The 20760-nt window shown below is 38.0% G+C and overlaps 1 protein-coding gene across 4 annotated transcripts in view; it reads left to right on the top strand.

Moving 5' to 3' along the window:
• FUT8 (fucosyltransferase 8 (alpha (1,6) fucosyltransferase)) overlaps positions 1-20760 on the top strand; it is a 337429-nt gene that overhangs the window by 18854 nt on the left and 297815 nt on the right. Inside the window, exon 2 of one of the 4 annotated variants that reach the window (XM_011994215.1) lies at positions 671-764. The exons of the other annotated variants lie outside the window; for them this stretch is intronic. The gene's annotated coding sequence lies outside the window, so the exon portion shown is untranslated. The remainder of the gene's footprint in view (positions 1-670; positions 765-20760) is intronic. 4 annotated transcript variants of the gene reach the window in all.

The raw sequence follows: 20760 nt of genomic DNA on the forward strand, positions 1-20760 counted from the left end.
CTGACAATATTATAAACATTATATTAAGACTTTAAAGCAGGCCAGGCGAGGTACCTCATGCCTGTAATCCCAGCACTTTGGAGGCTGAGATGGGAGGATCGCTTGAGCCCAGGAATTTGAGATCAGCTTGGGCAATGTGGTGAGACCCCATCTTTACAAAAAATTAAAAAATTAGCCGGGTGTGGTGGTGTGTGCCTGTAGGCCCAGCTGTTTGTGAGGCTGAGATGGGGGGATCACTTGAGCACAGGAGGTCAAGGCTACAGGTAAGCTGAGCTTGCACCACTGTGTTCCAGCCTGGCTAATAGAGTGAGACTGTCTCAAAAAAAAAGAAAAAAGAAAAAAGAAAAGACTTAAAAAAGACTTTAAAGCAGTTACAAAAGTTGAATCCCAAAGCTTTTTATGAAATGTCAGTGTCAGCATTATGGAAATAAATGTAGAGTTCTCCAAGGCGACTGTTTTTATCACAAGAATCTTTTTTTTTTTTAATTGAGACAGGGTATCACTCTGTTGCCCAGGGCTGGAGTGCAGTAGGGCTTTCATGGCTTACTGCAACCTCGACCTCTGGGGCGGAGTCTATCCTTCCAGCTCAGCCTCCTGAGTAGCTGGCACTGTAGACACATACCACCACACCCAGCTAATTTTTTTTTTTTTTTTTAAATTTTTTTTGTAGAGACAGGGTTTCTCTGTGTTGCCCAGGCTGGTCTCGAACTCTGAGCTCCAGCGACCTGCTCACCTTGGCCACCCAAAATGTTGAGATTACAGGCGTAAGCCACTGCACCAGCCAAGAATGTTCTTTTGAAAATATGTTATGCCATATTTATTTTAAAAGTCCCACTGAATTTTTAATACATATAAAATATCGAAATATGAGTTGTATAATTGGAAAAATGTCAATGTAAATGAAAAGAGACACTTTTTCTATTACTTCTGAAGCTTCAAAGTGTTAAAGGTCATCATTCATATTTTCCTGGGGAATTTTTATTTTTAGTCATAATAGTAAATGAGTAGCTGTCAGAAGATATAGCCATTTCTGGGTTTAGAATTTCTATTCTTGATATAGTTCTCTTAAATACTTGTCTTTAAGAAAATAGACATTAAGGATTTCTTGAGTAATCAAATACTACTTTGATATTTGTACAGAGCATGAGAGCAAGACTAGAACCACATTAAAGCAGGAAGAATAATTAAAAGTTTTGTAACATAGCAAAGAATAGATGGGGGGTAATTTAAATGGAAAAGTAGACATACAGAACATCATTAGATGGGATATAGAAGGCTCTCTTTAAAAAAGGAATATCAGATCAAATAGACTGAAGAATTTGTATCCTTCTACAAGTTAAGTAAAAAATGAGATGAGCAATTAATGAGAAAATGTGCTCTAAAATACTTGGTTGCATTGATTGGCAATTCTTTTCCACTTCCTATAGGGGCTATTTCAGACCTTTTCTACTATTTTTTTTTTTTTTTTTTTTTTGAGACAGAGTTTCACTTTTGTTGCCCAGGCTGGAGTGCAATGGCTCGATCTCGGCTCACTGCAACCTCCCGCTCCTGGGTTCAAGTGATTCTCCTGCCTCAGCCTCTGGAGTAGCTGGGATTACAGGCATGTGCCACCACACCCTGCTAATTTTAGATTTTTTTTTTTTAGTAGAGACGAGATTTCTCCATGTTGGTCAGGCTGGTCTTGAACTCCCGACCTCAGGTGATCTGCCCGCCTCAGCCTCCCGAAGTGCTGGGATTATAGGTGTGAGTCACTGCGCCGGCCTTTTTTTTTTTTTTTTTTTTAAAAAAAAAAAAAGAGACAGGGTCATGTTCTGTTGGCCAGACTAAGGGGAGTGGTGCAATCCCAGCTCACTGCAGCCTCAACCTCCTGGGCTCAGGTGATCCTCCTGCCTTAACCTCTGGAGTAGCTAGGACTACAGGTATGCGCCACCATGCCCGGCTTTTTTTTTTGGTATTTTTTGGTAGAGGCTGGATTTTGCCATGTTGCCCGGGCTGGTCTTGAACACCTGGCCTCAAGTGATTTGCCTGCCTCAGGCTCTTAAGGTGTTGGGATTACAGGTGCGAGCCACCACTCTACTTCTTTCTAGGGCCTGATTCCAGTGTACTGCTCTCAGACTTTGTAGGTTCACTTACTTTTTTTTTTTTTAATGTAAGAAGACCAAGACCATCCAACAGAAACTTCTTCAGCTTTGCTTTTCTTTCTCTCTAAATTGTGTAAGTTCTGTCCCCTATTTGGTGTCAGGGATATACCCTTTAGGCTTTCATGGCTACCTGTTTTATGCCTTCTACTGTTAGAATGTATAGGACCATTAATTAACTCTTTTATCATTTTTATTTTAATCTTCCCTAGCAACAATTTAATGGCTTAAACAAAAACCTTTCCTTATTTTTTCTTCTTCCCCCCCCCCCCTTTTTTTTTAAATACTGTGCAGCAGGCCAAAGGAAAAAAAAAAAACAATTTGTATCTGTTGTTTCAATTTGGTTACCTTCTTTTTCACTAAAACTGTTCTTCTGAATTGCCAAATGGGGGCTCTTCAGTCTTGTTGCTTCAGATTTAACACTGTGTACCACTTTTCCTCCTCCCTTCTCCTTATAACTTTGCTGTCTTCCTGGCTCATTTACAAAGTGAACTTATTTCTCAAGTATTTGCCTTACGTGTTTTTCATTCTCTAGATTCTTTTTCTTGAAATGTTACCTGTTCTTTTGGCTTTAGTGAGAATCTCTTCCACGTGACCCCTATAGTGTAAGTTTCTGAACATCAGTTTCCAGCTGGAGATTGTCACCTAATTGTCATGCCATCATGCTTAACTCACTCAAATTTGAATTTTCTTTTCCTTTAAAATGTATTTTTTTCCTACTTTCTTTTTTTTTTTAAAAAATTATTGGCTTTTCCTTCCCATTATCCAAACTTGAATTGTGAATCATCTTTGTATTCCCCATCAGATTCATTTGCTTGTCAAACTGTCAGAGGTATGTGAACCAGAGCAATTCTATCTTAAACAAGAGCTGGGTAAAATGAGGCTAAAACCTTCTGGACTGCATTCCCAGACAGTTAAGACATTCTAAGTCACAGGACGAGATAGGAGGTCGGCACAAAATAGAGGTCATAAAGACCTTGCTAATAAAACAGGTTGCAGTTAAGGAGCCAGCCAAAACCCACCAAAACCAAAATGGCAATGAGAGTGACCTCTGGTCATCCTCACTACTATGCTTCCATCAGCGCCGCTCCATGACAGTTTACAAATGCCATGGCAATGTCAGGAAGTTACCCTATATGCTCTAAAAATGGGAGACATAAATAATCCACCCCTTGTTTAGCGTATCATTAAGAAATAGCCTTAAAAATAGGCAACCAACAGCCCCCGGGGCTACTCTGCCCATGGAGTAGCCGTTCTTTTATGCCTTTACTTTCTTAATAAACTTGCTTTCACTTTGCACTGTGGACTCACCCTGAATTCTTTGTTGTGTGAAATCCAAAAACCCTCTCTTGGGATCTGGATTGGGACCCTTTTCCTGTAACATATTTCTCTGTCCTGTAACCTATTTCTGGCAACCGCAGAAGAGACTATAGTGCAGAAACCCTGACCCAGCGGTTACCTTCGAGTAAGTGTTGGGACCCTGTAACAAAACTGCGACTTCTATCACTACAGTGTTTATCTCATTCATCTGCTTTTTTCTGTTTGATTTTTTTTTTTTTTTTATAACAGTTTAGGTTCTCATTACCACTAACATATAAATATATAATTATAATTCGGTAATTGCTATGATACAGGGTGAGGTGGCAGAGGACGTTCTAGTAGGCTATGGTACATAGTGATGATTAGCTTAGCATCAAAAACAAGTAGGGGCATTCCAGGAAGACAAACTGAAGAATGGCTTATTAGAAGTATGCTATGTGTTGTCAACTTGTGAAACTTTTTCTGTAATCCTTACTGCAGTTGTATGCTTTTCCTATTTGCATATGCTATTGCCTTTCTTCAGATACTGATTAAAATTTGTGAATGAACATGCAAAGGCAGAATGACACAAAGTAACATATATCTTTATTACCTAGCTTTGAGTGAGCAGAGTGGTAAAATGTAAGGTAATGAAAAGTGAGTACTGCCTGCACTGAAGATTTAAAACCTGATATAATGTGCATTAAAAACTGTCTTGAAGGTTTTTCACTACTTCTAATGTAAATCTTAAGTAGGCAGCTGTTTTCAGTCTACAGTTATATGTGGCTTTATTTCTACCTCTATTTTTTTTTTTTCTCTCTCGCTCGCTGTGTTGCCCAGATTGGAATGTAGTGGCTATTCACAGATGTGATCATAGAGTACTGAACCTCAAACTCCTGGCCTCAAGCCGTCCTCCTGCCTCAGCCTCCTGAGTAGCTAGGGCTAAAAATGTGTGCCACCAGGCCCAGCTATTTCTACCTCCTTCAAATGTGTGTGATTGGGTAATATCTTGATATTAGTGGGATTGGGTAATATCTTGATATTAGTAGCCACTAATACTGAAAATAACTGAAGGCCACAGCAAGTAAAGAGATAATTTACTGTTTTTGTTTCCTTAGAGAAGCCAAATATTTTGTGATTTTAAAATGGGAAGCATGAAAAACAACAATTCTAAAATGGATTAAACAGAAAGGTGATATATTGGCTATGTAAATAGGAAGAATAGAGATGGAGAAGCCCACAGATCTGGGAACTTAGATGCTGTCTTCAGAGTATCCTAGCTTCATTTTATTTTTTCGCCTGTTGGCCTCATTTTCTGCTTATGTTAGAAAGCTGCTTTCATGGCAAGGATGCATGGCCTCAGACAGCTGAGAACTTAGTTTCCTAGGATGGCCTCTATCTAACAGGCTTATCTCTGGGCTAATCACTGTGGGGAATTGTCGTTGACATTAACATCAGAACCACATAAATGGGAGTAGTGTCAGTTCCCCAAAGGATAGATACTGTTAACCAAAGAAATAGGGAAAAGGAATTTGAAGTAGCAAAAACAATGTAAAGTCGTAACAGAGGCAGAAAAAAGAAGAGGGAGTAGTAGACACAGTGAAAGAGAAATACATAAGAGAGAGAAGCAGGGAAAGGGAAGGGAACTAGAATTTAAGAATTCTAAACTAAGAATTTACTATCTGTTAAGCCTGTGTTAAGCATTTTACATTTTATCTTTACAGCTCAGTGGAGGCAGTTGTATTATCTCCAGAGGATAACCATTTCTAGATCTGGTAGTGAAAAGCCCCTCCCTTTTTTTTTCTTTTTTCCCAATTTGGAATATTTCCTTTATTTTTTATACAACTTTTTTCATTTTTAAATTGTGCATTAATACATTGAAATTCACACTTTGTGATACACAGTTCTATGAATTTTGGCAAATGCATAGAATATGTATCTATCCTCTTAATTAAGACACAGAACTTCTGCTGCCTCTTTGTAGTTAACCTCTCCCCCTAAGTTCATCTCCTTGGAAAACGCTGATCTATTTTCTGTGGCTACTGTTTTACTTTTCCAGAATGTCATACACAGTTGTCCCTTCTTATCTGAGGGAGATTAGTTCCAAAACCCCTTCAGATACTAAAATTCACAGATGCTCAGGTCCCTTATGTAAAATGACCTAGTGTTTACATATACACACACATCCTCCTGGTACTCCAATCATCTCTAAATATAATACCTTATACAGTATAAATACTATGTACATCATTGTTATATTGTTTATTTGTATTATTTTTTGTTGTATTTTGTTTTTACTACAATATTTTCTATCCATATTGGTTGAATTCTCAGATATGGAACTAGTGGATATGGTGGGCCAACCGTAAGTGACATTGTGGTTATATAGACTCTTGGATCAGCCTCTTATACTTAGAAAATTCATTGAGATTCATTCATGTTGCGAGTTTCAATAGTTTGTTCCTTTACATTGCTGAGTAGTAATCTATGGTATGAATGTATTATGGTTAGTTTATCCATTTATCTGTTGAAAGACATTTGGCTTGTTGCTAGTTTTTGGCAATTATGAATAAAACTGCTATAGACATTCATGTATAGCTTTGTGTGTGATCATAAGTTTTCATTTCACTTGGGTAAATACCTAGGAGCAGATTGCTGGATCATATGGTAAGCATATGTGTAATTTTGTATGAAACTGCCAAACTGTTTTCCAAAGTGATTGTGCCATTTTGCATTTCCACCAACAATGTTTGAGAGTTCCAGTTGCTCTACATCCTTGCTAGCACTTGGTAGTATCTGGTTTTTTTTTGTTGTTTTTTTTTTAAATTTTAGCCCTTATAATAGGTGTATAGTTGTATATCCTTGTGGTTTTAGTTTGCATTTTCTTACGATTGACTTTTGATGTATTTTTATTTTCATGTGCTTTAAGATATCTTCCCCCATTTTTTTTTTTTAAAAAAGACAGTCTTGCTGTGTTACCCAGACTGGAGTGCAGTGGTGTGATCATTGCTCACTGCAGCCTCAGATGACTCTGAGGTCAAGCAGTTCTTCTACCTCAGTCTCCTGAGAAGCTGGGACCACAGGTGTGTGTCACCATGTCTGGCTAGTCCTTTCTTGAGCTGGTCCTGATGGCACAAGTGTGTAATCCCAGCTACTCAGGATGCTGAGGCAGGAGATCACCCTGGGCAACATAACAAGACCCTGTCTCAAAACAACAACAACAAAAACTTTTCTTTAACATTCTGAGAATGCTTATTGGATTTAAAAAACAACGATAGTGGCCGGGCGCAGTGGCTCATCACACCTGTAATCCCAGCACTTTGGGAGGCCGAGGCAGGCAGATCACGAGGTCAGGAGATTGAGACCATCCTGGCTAACACAGTGAATCCCCGTCTCTACTAAAAATACAAAAATTAGCCAGATATGGTGGCGGGTACCTGTAGTCCAGCTACTGGGGAGGCTGAGGCAGGAGAATGGCGTGAACCCGGGAGGCAGAGCTTGCAGTGAGCCAAGATCGCGCCACTGTACTCCAGCTTGGGTGACAGAGTGAGACTCCCTCTCAAAAAAAAACCAAAAAAAAAAAGAAAAAACAATGATAGTTTTTTTTTTCCAAAATAGAATAGTAAAGGGCCCTGACAGGGTCTTTGACAAGCATTGGGGTTACACACTCAACTGTATCACACAATTCCAGGGGACATCATTCACATAAAAATTTTTTTCTTTTTTCCCACTGGAGTTGTGCAGTGTAGCAGTCTGGGCTGTATATTTACATTTATTTAGGATTATCAGTGATTAGATTCCATGGAAAATGTGAGTACTACCAAATGATACATTTAAAAAGCATTTTTCAATGTTTCTCTGAAATGAAATTTTTGTCCAGGAGCTGGTTCTGAAGAAATGCCCTATAGGCAGTATGTCTAATGGATCAGACTTGGGAGACATAAAGGCCTATTTCAGATGCTTAACTCTGCCATTTACTGCATGAGTGACCTTGGGCATCTTGTCTAGTTTCTTTGAGTTCATTCTTTATCAACAAAACAGGGTTGATAATCTCTCCTTTTTGTAGATGTGACAAGAATTATAAATAATGCATGTAAAATATCTGATGTAGAGTAGACCTCTTCAAGTTGCAACTGCTTTTACTTCTATTTCTTAGCACTTAGTACTGATTAGCCAAACAGCATGTTAAAAAAAGCTTAGGGTGTCAGCAAAGCAGAAGAAAAAGAATTTGAAAAACAATTGAAAGCATTTACTATCTAACATTTAAAAAAAAAAAACTGAAGCAGAATTAGGAAAGAAATAAGAATTTATTGGACTAAATGTTAGCAGTTCAGTACTGTTTTTATTTTGTATTTAATAGGGAGAGAATACAGGGCTATACTATTATATTTTCTGTTCTTGGGACCTCCAAAAGTCTTAATTTGATCTTACCACCACTACCACCACCATGGCCATCTTCATATGATGCTTGTGTTAAAGAAAGACTCTTTGAAACATGTCACCTGATGTTTAGGGTCTTAGAAATGCAGTTTACTGGCTTGAGACTAGAGTACATGAATTCATATTAGTTGACATCATTAGCTCTTCCCAGTAAAATGAGAATATTTGAGGTCCCAGGGAATTTTATAGGATTTAAAAAACTTCATAATTTCTTAATGATTTTTTTTTGTTATTACCCATAGTGATTACGATAAAATCCTTAAAATAGCAAGGAAGGAGAACCAAGGAGATTAGATACGTTTTATAGATGCAAGGAGAGAGGTTTAGCAAGCAATGGAGTAGGGAGTGAAGAAGAGGAGTTTAGCCTGAGTTTCTGGATCTAGGAGGTAATTTAGAAGTCTTAACTGTAGAAGAGTCTTTATACTGATAGTGATTTTTTTTGTTTGTTTGGTTTTAAATTGTTTCTGCTTTGGTGTTTTCTGTTTGTTGGACATGTTGGTTTCATACCTCTGTGTAGGAAGGAGGTTTTAAAACTTTGGCCCTAACTATTTTGGCTCACACTTTTACTTCTCATATAGGCTTTTACAATAATATGGAGAGAGGTGATAAGAAATTGCCTAAAGTAAAATCAAAGGTTCTTTGTCTATTTCTTCTCTCAAGTAAGAATATATCAAGAATATTTCAGTCTAGCCATTTTGTAACTTGAGATTAGAGAAGGAAGGTTTACATTCACACATTACTTTCATCTGCCTTTCTTGTCTTTGACCTATTATGACAGAAATTGGCAGGTTTTTTTTCTTTCCTCAAATATTCATTGTCTACTTCTCTCAAGTTAACAAAACCTAGATAGAGGGCCCCGTTGCCACTTGCTGAAAGAACAACTTTCTGAAGTTCTCTTGTAGCAAGATATTACCTTGTGACTAAATTCTGGTCAGTTAGATGTCAGTAGAAGTGTTTGATATTTCCCAGAAGTCTATTTAAAGGAAGAGCTTTGCCCTTCTTTATCATTTTTTTCCAGCTGCCAACTTAGATCATGAGGATAGGGGCTATACTATAAGGATGGTAGAATAGAAAGCTGGAAAGACCCTGTATATTTATGTCATGGTAGAGCAGCTCTGGAGTATTATCAGATTATTTTATGTGAGAGAGAAATAAACTTCTCTTTTGTTTATGCCATAGTTATTTTGGGTTTTCTTATTATGCATTGCTGAATCCACGATCCTTCACACCTCCATCTAAGACATCTTCCCTTCTGCCTCCTGTTCTGTGGTTGAACTCTTGGTGCTGTTTCACCTCTCCACTGCTAAATCCCTGAATTCTCTTTCTGCATTTTCCATAATATTTGTTCACAGGCACAGTGTTGCAGTTAGAAGCTGCTATGCATTGCTAGTTGTGTAGTACCTGAAATTTTAATTTTTTAAAAAGAAACTTCAACAGGAATATGAAGGAATGTGTAAGCACAGTTACACATATTTTATTTCCTAATGAAAAATATAATTTCTAAAGAACAATGTATCCATTAAGTCTCCCCTGCCCTCCAATTGTAGTTGATACAGATTTGTTTGGCTAATTGGCAGCCAGCAATTCCTCCAGGGAATATGTCTAGATCACTAACAGACCCCTTTTTACTTGCCTGTTTTGGAAAACTCATCCTACCCTACCCTGGTAACACGATCCAAATGGAAGCTTATTTCTGTCACAGTTATTGGTTCAAGGATGGATATGTAAGCAAAAATACCAGCTCTGTCCTGGGTTTTTAGAACTGCATGTAGGGGAAGAGGCTATAAGGATATGGACAAACTGGTTTAGGAGGATCATACTAATACTCAGAACAGAAGTAGAGATGGAGGGAAACAAGTCAGTCTTCCTCAGAGAATGGACACGTACCTCATATAGGCTAATTAGAATCTTTTGTTTAGTAACTTCTGATAATTTCAAGTCAGACTCTGCTGGACACTTGAACTGGAAGGTCATGTGAAGGACAGAAGTTTCTTTAAAGCCATACTCCTAAATGTAATAAATATATTTAACAAATTTTAAAGGGTGATAGAAACTATATTCTTTCTTACTTTGAAGGGGGTTCCTACCTAGTACATAATCCATACTGTCTGTTATTCAAACAAATTACTCATTTAATAAAGCGTTTCATGGAGAGGAAAAGAAACTACAAGTTTTTTCTCTATGGATGTGGAATACTTTTAAAGGAAAATAAATGCTCCCTTAAACACCAATAGCAACAATAAAATACGCACAAAAGCCTCCTAGTGTTGAGAAACCATCATGTAAGTGCTGAGCACTCTGGTTCTGCTCGTGGATCTCTTTACAAATAGAAAATTATCTTATCTCTTATATAAGTTTGTTGAAGCATTATTTGCCGTAGCTAAGATATGGAATCATCCTAAGTGTTCATCAACACATGAATGGATAAAGAAAATGTGTGTATATATATACACACAATGGAATACTATTCAGCTTTTCAGGAGAAGGAAGTCTTGACATTTATAACAACATGGAAGAATTTGGAGGACATTATGCTAAGTGAAATAAGCCAGATACAGAAAGACAAATACTGCATGATCTCACTTATATGTAGAATCTAACAAAGTTAAACTCACAGAAGCAGAGAATATAATGGTGATTACCAGGGGCTGTCAGCTGGGGAGAAATGGGGAGATGTGGTTAAAGGGGGTACAGTTTCAGGTATATAAAGGAATAAGTTCTGGAGATCCAGTGTACAGCATGGTTGACTGTAGTTAATAATAAAGTGTTGTATACTTGAAAATTGCTTAGAAAGTAGTTTTTTTTTTTTAATTGAAATGGGGTCTCACTGTGTTGCCCAGGCTTATCTAGAATTCCTGGGCACAATCAATCTTCCTGCCTCAGCCTACTGAGTAACTGGGATTACAGACATGTGCCACCCTGCCAGCTAGAGAGTAGATTTTACCCATTAAAACAAAAAAAGGTTGGATATATGAGATAATAGGTATGTTAATTAGCTTGATTTAATCATTCCACAACATACACATATATGAAAACATCCAGTTGTACACAATACATATGTATAACTTTTATTTATCAATTAAAGTTTAAAAATTGTATCCATCTGGAGTTCCTCTTGTGGGAAAATGACTTCTTTGGCCACCTAAGGTCGTTTTTTTTTTAAACTCTTAAATTTTAGACATCTATAGTTGGTATAATTGGTAAGTCACAAGTATTAGTGAGAATTTTATTTGGGCCCATGAAGAACCAATAAAGGCAGTAAAACACACCAAGAATGAGTGAAAAGCTAAAGCATAGTCCAAAGATCTCATTTATTGTAAGTGAGAAGTACCCTTCACCTAAATGAGGTTGAGTAGAAACTTCCTTACCTCTGCAACAATTTATAACTGTGGAATTAGAATTTAGATTCAAGCTAGCAAAACTAGAGCTACATTTTATACTCGAAACTGTGTCTACCACTTAAAAGAAGAAAAAAAATGAATGAATATAAGCTGGTTATGTTGAAGTATATTTTACACAGGTTTTTTTAGTAGTTAATTTCTTATTTAGATGGAAGGATAAGTGGAAAGATATATAAATTTTTAAAGAGGGGCAGGCAACTTTTAATTTTCTTTGTAACTTTTAGAATTTATTTCCCTGCTTGATATGTGGAGATCTACTGTATAGTATGTTTGTGGAGTTAAAAGAGATTAGGGTTGTCGTAATACAAATGTCAGTTTAATTGTAATTTGTAGTACTGAACCTTAGAATAGTGACCATTTTCTGTCTTCATAAATTTTAGTAAAATACGCATATATGTTGATAATTATTAAAAAATTCGAACCAAGCTTTGGTTCACAATGGATTTGTTTAGTAGGTAAATTATTTTATGTTTAAAAGTAAGTACATGTCTGGGCATGGTAGTTTACACCTTTAATCCCAGCACTTTGGGAGGCCAAGGCAGGTGGATCACCTGAGGTTGGGAGTTCAAGACCAGCCTGGCCAATGACCAACGTGGTGAAATCCCATCTCTACTAAAAATACAAAAAAACAAAAAAACAAAAAAACCAAATTAGCCTGGTGTGGTGGCACACACCTGTAAGTAATCCCAGCTACTTGGGAGGCTGAAGCATAAGAATTACCTGAATCCGGGAGGCAGAGGTTGCAGTAAGCTGAGATCTTGACACTGTACTCCAACCTGGGTGACAGAGTGAGACTCCATCTCAAAAAAAAAAAAGAAAATCAGTTTGTATTTACTCAGGTTTTTTTTTTTTTTTTTTAATACTTTAAGTTCTAGGGCACATGTGCACAACGTGCACGTTTGTTACATATGTATACATGTGCCATGTTGGTGTGCTGCACCCGTTAACTTGTCATTTACATTAGGTATATCTCCTAATGCTATTCCTCCTCCCTCCCCTCACCCCACAACAGCCCCCAGTGTATCATATTCCCTACTCTGTGTCCAAGTGTTCTCATTGTTCAGTTCCCACTTGTGTTTACTCAAATTTAATGGGGTTTAATCTGGGTTTTCAAAGGGCTGTCTAGATAATTCTTAGATGCATCCAGATTGAGAAGCACGAATCCAGAGCAAAACAGAAACAGCTAAGGGTGGACACTTTTTTTTTTTTTTTTTTTGAGACTGAGTCTTGCTCTGTCGCCCGGCTAGAGTACAGTGGCATGATCTTGGCTCACTGCAGTCTCCACCTCCCGGGTTCAACTGATTCTCCTGCCTCAGCCTCCCAAGTTTCTGGGATAACAAGCACGTGCCACCACACCCAGCCAATTTTTGTATTTTGTATTTTTAGTAGAGACATGTTGGCCAGGATGGTCTCGATCTCCTGACCTTGTGATCTGCCTGCTTCAGCCTCCCAAAGTGCTGGGATTACAGGAGTGAGCCACTGTGCCCAGCCAGGGGTGGACATTTGAGGACACAGACATTTGAGGTACTGACTGTCATACATACATATAGTATAGGCCGGGTGCGGTGACTCAAACCTGTAATCGCAGCACTTTGGGAGGCCAAGGCAGGTGGATTACTTGAGTTTAGGAGTTTAAGACCAGCCTGTCTTTACCAAAAAATACAAAAAATTAGCTGGGCATGGTGGTACATGCCTGCTGTGATCCCAGCTACTTGGGAGGCTGAGATGGGAGGATTGCTTGAGCCCAGGAGGCAGAGGTTGCAGTGAGCCAAGTTGGGCCAGCTGCACTCCATCCTGGGTGACAGAGTGAGACCTCATCTCATGTAAAAAAAAAAAAACCAAAAAACAAAAACAAAAACAATACAGTATAGAAGGGCATCCTACAAGGAAACCTGACTACTGCACCACAAAACTGGTCATCAAAAACAGAGAAATCTGTAAAACTGTCACAGACAGGAGGAACTTAAAACGATGGGCTTTAGTTAATAGATCAGTATTCATTAAGTATAGAAAATTTACCGTACTAACGTAAGATGTTAATAATAGAGAAAACTGGATAGGGGAGTAGTATGTGGAAACTCACTGAATTATCTTCAGAATGTTTCTGTAAACCCGAAACTGTTTTAAAAAATGAAGAGTTTTGGGCCGGGCGTGGCCTGTAATCCCAGCACTTTGGGAGGCTGAGACAGGTAGATCACTAGGTCAGGAGATCGAGACCATCCTGGCTAACACGTTGAAACCCCGTCTCTACTAAAAATACAAAAAATTAGCTGGGCGTGGTGGCACGCACCTATGGTCCCAGCTCCTCAGGAGGCTGAGGCAGGAGAAGGTTGTGAACCCCAGAGGCAGAGCTTGCAGTGAGCTGAGGTTGCGCCATTGCACTCCAGCCTGGGCGACAGAGTGAGACTCTGTCTTAAAAAAAAAAAAAAAAAAAAAATTTAGTAAAACAAATTGAAAATATTTGCATAAACTTTCTCTTATTGCTTGAGAGGCCAGTTTGAAACTCTTAATGTACGTGGTTCTGAAAAGACATCAAGCTTAGTTTAGTTTATAAAAGCATTTCTTTTCATTAACAGACTGGATACTAAATAGTAAACATAGTCTTTTGACAAGTAGAGTTAAATGTAATATTTCTTTTAAAAAACTGAGTACGTAAACCTATTTAGCCAGTAGGAAATGCAAATAGAAATCATGAGATACCATTACTTACCTATTAGAAAAGCAAAACCAAAACAAACCAACAAACCCAGACAATAGCAAGCTGACAGAGATATAGAGCAACTAGAACTCTCCTGCCTTGCAGATGGAAATACAAAAAAGTATACAGCTACTTCAGATAACAATTTGGTGGTATCTTATAAAGTTACCATATGAGCTGGCAGTCCCACTCCTAAGTATCTACCCAAGAAAATGAAACATGTTCCTGCAAAAACCAGTAATGCTCTGTTCATGATTGCCAAAAACTGGAAACAACCCAAATGGTAATGTACAAGTAGACAAATATTAATGTGTGAATGGACAAACTATGGTGCATCATACAGTGGATGATGTACCAATTATAAAAAGGAATGAACTGTTGATATGTGTAGTGTAGCAATTTGGAGGAATCTCCAAAGCATTATGCTTTTTAAAAAAATCTAGTCTCATGATTCCATTTACATGTATTTTCAAAAATACAAAACTGTAGTGATAGAAAATGTGTACTGGTTATCCAGTGCTATGGTTTGAATGTTTTGTCCCCTCTGAAAATTCATGTTGAAACTTAATCACCAATGCAACAGTGTTGGGAGGGGGGCCCAATGAAGGTGTATGTATTGGTTCATATGGGGGAGCACTCACAAATGGATTAATGTTATAAAAAGGGCTTGTGGTGGGGCATGGTGGCTCACGCCTGTAATCCCAGCACTTTGAGAGGCCGAGGCGGGTGGATCATGAGGTCAGGAGTTCAAGATCAGCCTGGCCAAGATGGTTAAACCCTGTCGCTACTAAAAATACAAAAAAAATTAGATGGGCGTGGTGGTGGATGCTTGTAATCCCAGCTACTCGGGAGGCTGAGGCAGACAATTGCTTAAACCCGGGAGGCGGAGGATGCCGTGAGCTGAGATCACGCCACTGCACTACAGCTTGGGTGACGGAGCGAAACTTCATCTCAAAAATAAATAATAGATAAAAGAATAAAAAGGGCTTGCTTTCTTGTGCTTTTCTGCCATGTGAGGATGTAGCATTTGTCTCCTTTTGTCCTCCAGCTTTTACCATGAGTGTTTACAGCCAGAAAGATCCTCACCAGATGCTGGTACCTTGATCTTGGACTTACCAGCCTCCAGAGCTGTGAGAAACAAATTTCTGTTGTTTATAAATTACCCTCTCTCAGGTATTCTGTTATGGCAGCACAAAATGGACTAGGATACCTGGGGTTATGGATGGGGAGAGTGTGTGACTATGGAGAGAGAGCATGAGGGAGTTTTTGGGGTGATAGAACTGTTCTGTATCCTGAGTATGGATATATGTGTGTTGAAATTCGTAGAACTGTATACTCCTACTTCTTCCCAAAAGTCTGTTTTACTATATGTTAACTTAAGAAATAAAATTGAAGACATACAAAGAAACTGAATGTGTGTCTACTTTATAAGGCATTTGGTCTAGCTACTGGTCAAACTTATATAAATACTGTCTAATGTTTCCTCTATTAGTTTTTTTTTAAGTCTCAAGGATTTGTATGAAAAGTGACTGATGTACAGAAAACCTTTATTTTTTATTTTTTAAAAAGTAGAAACAGAGTCTCACTGTGTTCCTCAGGCTGGTTTGAACTCCTGGGCTCAGGTGATCCTCCTGCCTTGGTCTCCCAAAGTGTTAGGATTACAGGTGTGAGCGACCGTGCCCAGCTAGAAAACCGTTCATATTAAATTAATTAGCACTGTAATTATGTGCAAAGAATTGGGATGGTCACCTAGTACAACTTCACATTTTTAAATAGGTTAACAACTACCATTTATTGAAATAATGCTGTTCATTGGTTTTATCACCCAAGTGATATTATATGCTTAGACATTGTAATACTATGTGTATATATTTTTTGAATTTGATATGTCTTTTAAGCCTTTTAATCTACAGGTCCCCCCTCTCATCTCTCTCTTTTTCTTACAAGTTAGCTATTGAACCCTGGGCCGTTTGACTTGTAGAGTTTCCCACAGTTTGCATTCTGCTGATTGCATACTAGTAGTGCAGTTTAGCACTTTTCTCTGTTCTCTGTATGCCCTGTAGATTTTCAACTGGATTCAGAGGCTTGATCCTAATTAAGTGTGATCCCTTTGGCAAGGCAGTAGGAAGTGTGTCATCAGAAGGCACTTGGCTATTTGGATGACTCTCTTTGTGACATTAGCAGCCATTGATACTCACTACTTAGATGGATTAATTCATTCGAGGTTGCAAAATAGTGATAGTGATATTCTAAATTATTTCTTTTTAATGTATTACTTAGCATACTTCCATAGAATACTCTCTTCATCACTGGTTATTAAATAGTATAATTCACAAGAAAAGCAGGATAAATACTTGATTCTTTATTTTTATTTACCAGTTTTCAAGATACTGAACTGTTACATCTAAACCTGTGAAGGTGTTTTAGGGCCTTTTTTTTTTTTTTTTTTTTTTTAACATGTTTGGATTTTCATTCATTGCAATTAATATACTTAATGAAACTCAAATTGTTGTTACAGCTTTGACCAGTGGGAGCCTGCCCCTCACCCTGTCTCTCTTTTTTTGTTTTCTAAAGACAGGGTCTTGCTATGTTGTCCAGGCTGGTCTAGAACTCCTGGGCTCAAGCAGCCCTGCCTCAACCTCCCAAAGTGCTGGGGTTACAGATGTGAGCCATCATACCCAGCCATCAGTAAGAGCCACTTTGAAGAGCTTCTGAATGCTTTTAACATGATGCTACTACTCTTTGATAACTTTTTTCTTATTGGTATGTCAAGTTGTTCCAGGCTTATTTTGGAAATTTTCTGTTGATGCTGTGGAAACAGCCATTTCTCCAAAATTCACTGACAATGGAGATTATCATGTAATAGAATTAGTACTAGTTGGAGAGAGCCCTGACTAGTGCCACCAATAAAAACAGCTTTGTTAGCTTAAAACAGTATCTGGAACGTAATAGTAGTTCAGTAAATATTTGCTGAGTGGATTTTAGGATGTGGATATCTTTAGGTTAAGGTCCATTACTTATACTACTTTTTTTACCCCCTCAGAGTGCCTGACTCTTAACTTCCCAGTAAGTAAAGTGAAATGAGTAAGATCATGGCCTTTGATAGCAGACTTATTCTGCTATATATTAATTGTGTGACTTGGAAGAAAGAAGTTACTTTACCACACTTCTACTTCATTATCTACAAAATGGGTTAATAACTAGCTCATAGGGTTGTCAGGAGATTGAAGTAATTTAAAGCATCAATGTAGTTGCTGACATTATACTGTATGTATACTCCATGCAGTTGGTTTTACACTGATATTAAATAAAATATAATTAAATTAGACTATCAGTTGAAGAAAACAGATAATAAACCTTATAATAACAGGAATAATAATTATAGCTAGGTTTTATTAGGCGTATTTAGGCATACCTCAGATATACTGCTGGTTGGGTTTCAGACTACCTGAATAAAGCAAATAAAGTGAGTCACACAAATTTTTTTGGTTTCCCAGTAGTATATAAAAATTTTATTTATGCTATACTGTAGTTCAGTGTGCAATAGCATTATGTCTAAAATAATGTACATACCTTAATTAAAAAATACTTTATTGCTAAAAATAGCTAGTGATCATCTGAGTGTAATGTTTTTGCTGGTGAAGGGTCTTGCTGTGATATTGATGGCTATTGACTGATCAGGGTAGAGGTCGCTGAAGATTGGGGTGGCTGTGGCAATTTTTGTGTGTGTGTGTGTGTGTGTGTGTGTGTGTTTTAAGAGTTGGGCTTTCACTGTGTTGCTCAGGCTGCGTCTTGAATTCTTTGGTTCAAGTGATCCTTCTACTTCAGCCTCCCTAGTAGTGGGACTACAGGTGCACACCACCAAGTCCTCTGTCATTTTTAAAAATAAGATAACAATGAAGTTTGCCATATCTATGGACTCTTTCCTTTCACAAAGATTTCTCTGTAGCATGTGCTGTTTGACAGCATTTTAGCTACAGAAGAACTTCTTTTCAAATTTGATGTCAGTCCTCTGAAACCCTGCCACTGCTTTATCAACTAAGTTAGTGTAATCTTCTAAATCATCTGTCATTTTAGTAGTGTTTGCAGTATCTTCACCAGGAGTCAATTCCATCTCAAGAAACCACTTTATTTACTTATCCATGAGGAGCAACTCCTCTTTTATTCAAGTTTGATCACGTGATTGCAGCAATTCAGTCACATCTTCAGACTCCACTTTAAATTCTACTTCTCTTACTCTTTCCATATCTGCAGTTACTTCCTTCACTGCAGTCTTGAACACCTTAAAGTAACCCATTAGAGTTAGTATCAGCTTCTTCTAAACTGTTAATGTTGATATTTTGACTTCCTCTCATGAATCATGAATGTTCCTAGTGACATCTAGAATGGTGAATCCTTTACAGAAGGTTTTCAGTTAACTTTGCCCACGTCCATCAGAGGAATCACTGTTTGTGGCAGCTATGGCTTCATGAATGTATTTGTTAAGTAATGAGACTTGAAAGTTGAAATTACTCATCGATTCATAGGCTGCAGAATAGATGTTTTGTTAGCAGGCATGACAGCAACATTTATGATACAGTGTGGATTTGTGTCCCCTTCCCAAATCTCATGTTGAGTTGTAATCCCCAGTATTGGAGGTGGGGCGTGGTGGGAGGTGATTGGATCATGGGGGTGGATTTCTCATGAATGATTTAGCATCATCCCCTTGATGCTGTCCTTATGATAGTGATGAGATCTGGCTGTTTAAAAGTGTGACACCTTGTTCTCTTGTCTCTTGCTCTGCTTTTGCCGTGTGACATTCCTGTTCCCCCTTCGCTTTCTGCTATGATTGTAAACCTCTAGAGACCGAGCAGACGTCAGCACCATGCTTCTTGCAAAACCTGCAGAACCATGAGCCAACTAAACCTCCTTTCTTTATAAATTATCCAGCCTCAGGTATTTCTTTATAGCAATGCAGAAACAGCCTAGACAATTCATTTCCTTGTGCATCTGTATCAGAGCTCTTGGGTGACCAGGTGCATTGTCAATGAGCAGTAATATTTTGAAAGAAATCTTTTTTAGTGAGCAGTAGGTCTTAACAGTGGGCTTAAACTATTCAGTAAACCATGTTGTAAACAGATAGGGGCCATTTATAGAGCACAGGTGGAGTAGATTTAGTGTAATTCTTAAGGACCCTAGAATTTTTGGAATGATAAATGAGCACTGGCTTCAAGTTTAAGTCACCAGCTGCATTAGCCTCTAACAAGAGAGCCTGTACTTTGAAGCTGTGAAGCCAGCATTGACTTCTCTTCTCTAGCTGTGAAGTCTTAGATGGCATCTTTTTCCAGTAGAAGGCTCTTTAGTCTTCATGGAAAATCTGTTGTTTAGTGTGGCCACCTTCATCAATGATTTTAGCTAGATGTTTTTGAATAACTTGCTGCAGCTTTTACATCAGCACTGGCTGCTTCACTTTGTACTTTTTGTTCTGGATACAGCTTCTTAAACTTCATGAAGCAATCTCTGCTAGCTTCCAGCTTTTCTTTTATAGTTTATTCACCTCTTTTAGCCTTCATACAACGGAGGAGAGTTAGGGTCTTGCCCTGGATTAGACATTGGCTTACCTGGTTTGATCTTTCTGTTCAGACCTCTCAGACTTTCTCCATTATCAGTAATAACGCTGTTTCACTTATCATTCATGTGTTCACTGGAGTAGCGCTTATAATATCCTTCAAGAACTTTTTTTTGCATTTACAACTTGGCTGTTTGGCCCAACAGGCGTAGCTTTTGACCTATTGGCTTTTAACCTGCCTTGCTTAATCATTTCTCACTTTTGATGTGTGGCTTTTCCTTTCATTGAGCGCTTAGAGGCCATTGGAGGGTTATTAATTGGCTTCGTTTCAGTATTGTTGTATTTCAGGGAATAGGGAGGCCTGAGGAGAGGAGAGAAATTGAGAGAGATGGCCAGTCAGTGGAGCAGTCAAAACGTACACAACATTTACACATTAGGTTTGTTGTCTTAAATGGGTACAGTTTGTGGTGCCCCCAAACAATTACAGTTGGAATATCAGAGATTACTGATCAGAGATCATCATAACAGATATAATAATAATGGCAAAGTTTGAAATATTGTGAGAATCACCAAAATGTGACACAGAGACATGAAGTGAGCACATGCTGTTGGAGAAATGGCACTGACAGACTTGCTTGACACAGGGTTGCCACAAACTTTCAATTTGTAGTAAACATAATATCTGTGAATTGCAATCAAGTAAAAAACAATAAAACAAGGTATGCCAGTATCTTTGAATTTTTCAGAATTTTTCCTGTTACTGATTTCTGGTTTCATACCATTGTGGTTGGAATGATTTATTATCTTCTTAAACTTGTTAAAACTTCTTCTATGGCCTAACATATTATGTGTCGTTAGTATATTTTGTGAACTCCTGGGGAGAATGTGTGTTATACTGCTGTTGGATAGAATGTTTGGTATATGCCTATTAGGTCCATCCATTTAGTCTAAAGTGCAGTTCAACTCCAATGTTTTTTTATTGATTTTCTGTCTGTGTCTGTTCATTGTTGAAAATGGGATATTGAGGTTTCCTACTATTATTCTATTGCAATCTCTCTCTTCAGATCTACTGATATTCTCTTCGTATATTTAAGTGCTTTGATATTGGGTCTGTATATACTTATAATTGTTACAGCTTCTTGATTAATCAATCCCTTTATTATTAAATATTCACATTCCAACTGGGTGTGGTGGCTCACTTCTGTAATCCCAGTGCTTTGAGAGGCTGAGGCAGGC

This window comes from Mandrillus leucophaeus, unplaced genomic scaffold (assembly GCF_000951045.1).
Source record: "Mandrillus leucophaeus isolate KB7577 unplaced genomic scaffold, Mleu.le_1.0 Scaffold448, whole genome shotgun sequence".
NCBI classification, from domain to species: Eukaryota; Metazoa; Chordata; class Mammalia; order Primates; family Cercopithecidae; genus Mandrillus; species Mandrillus leucophaeus.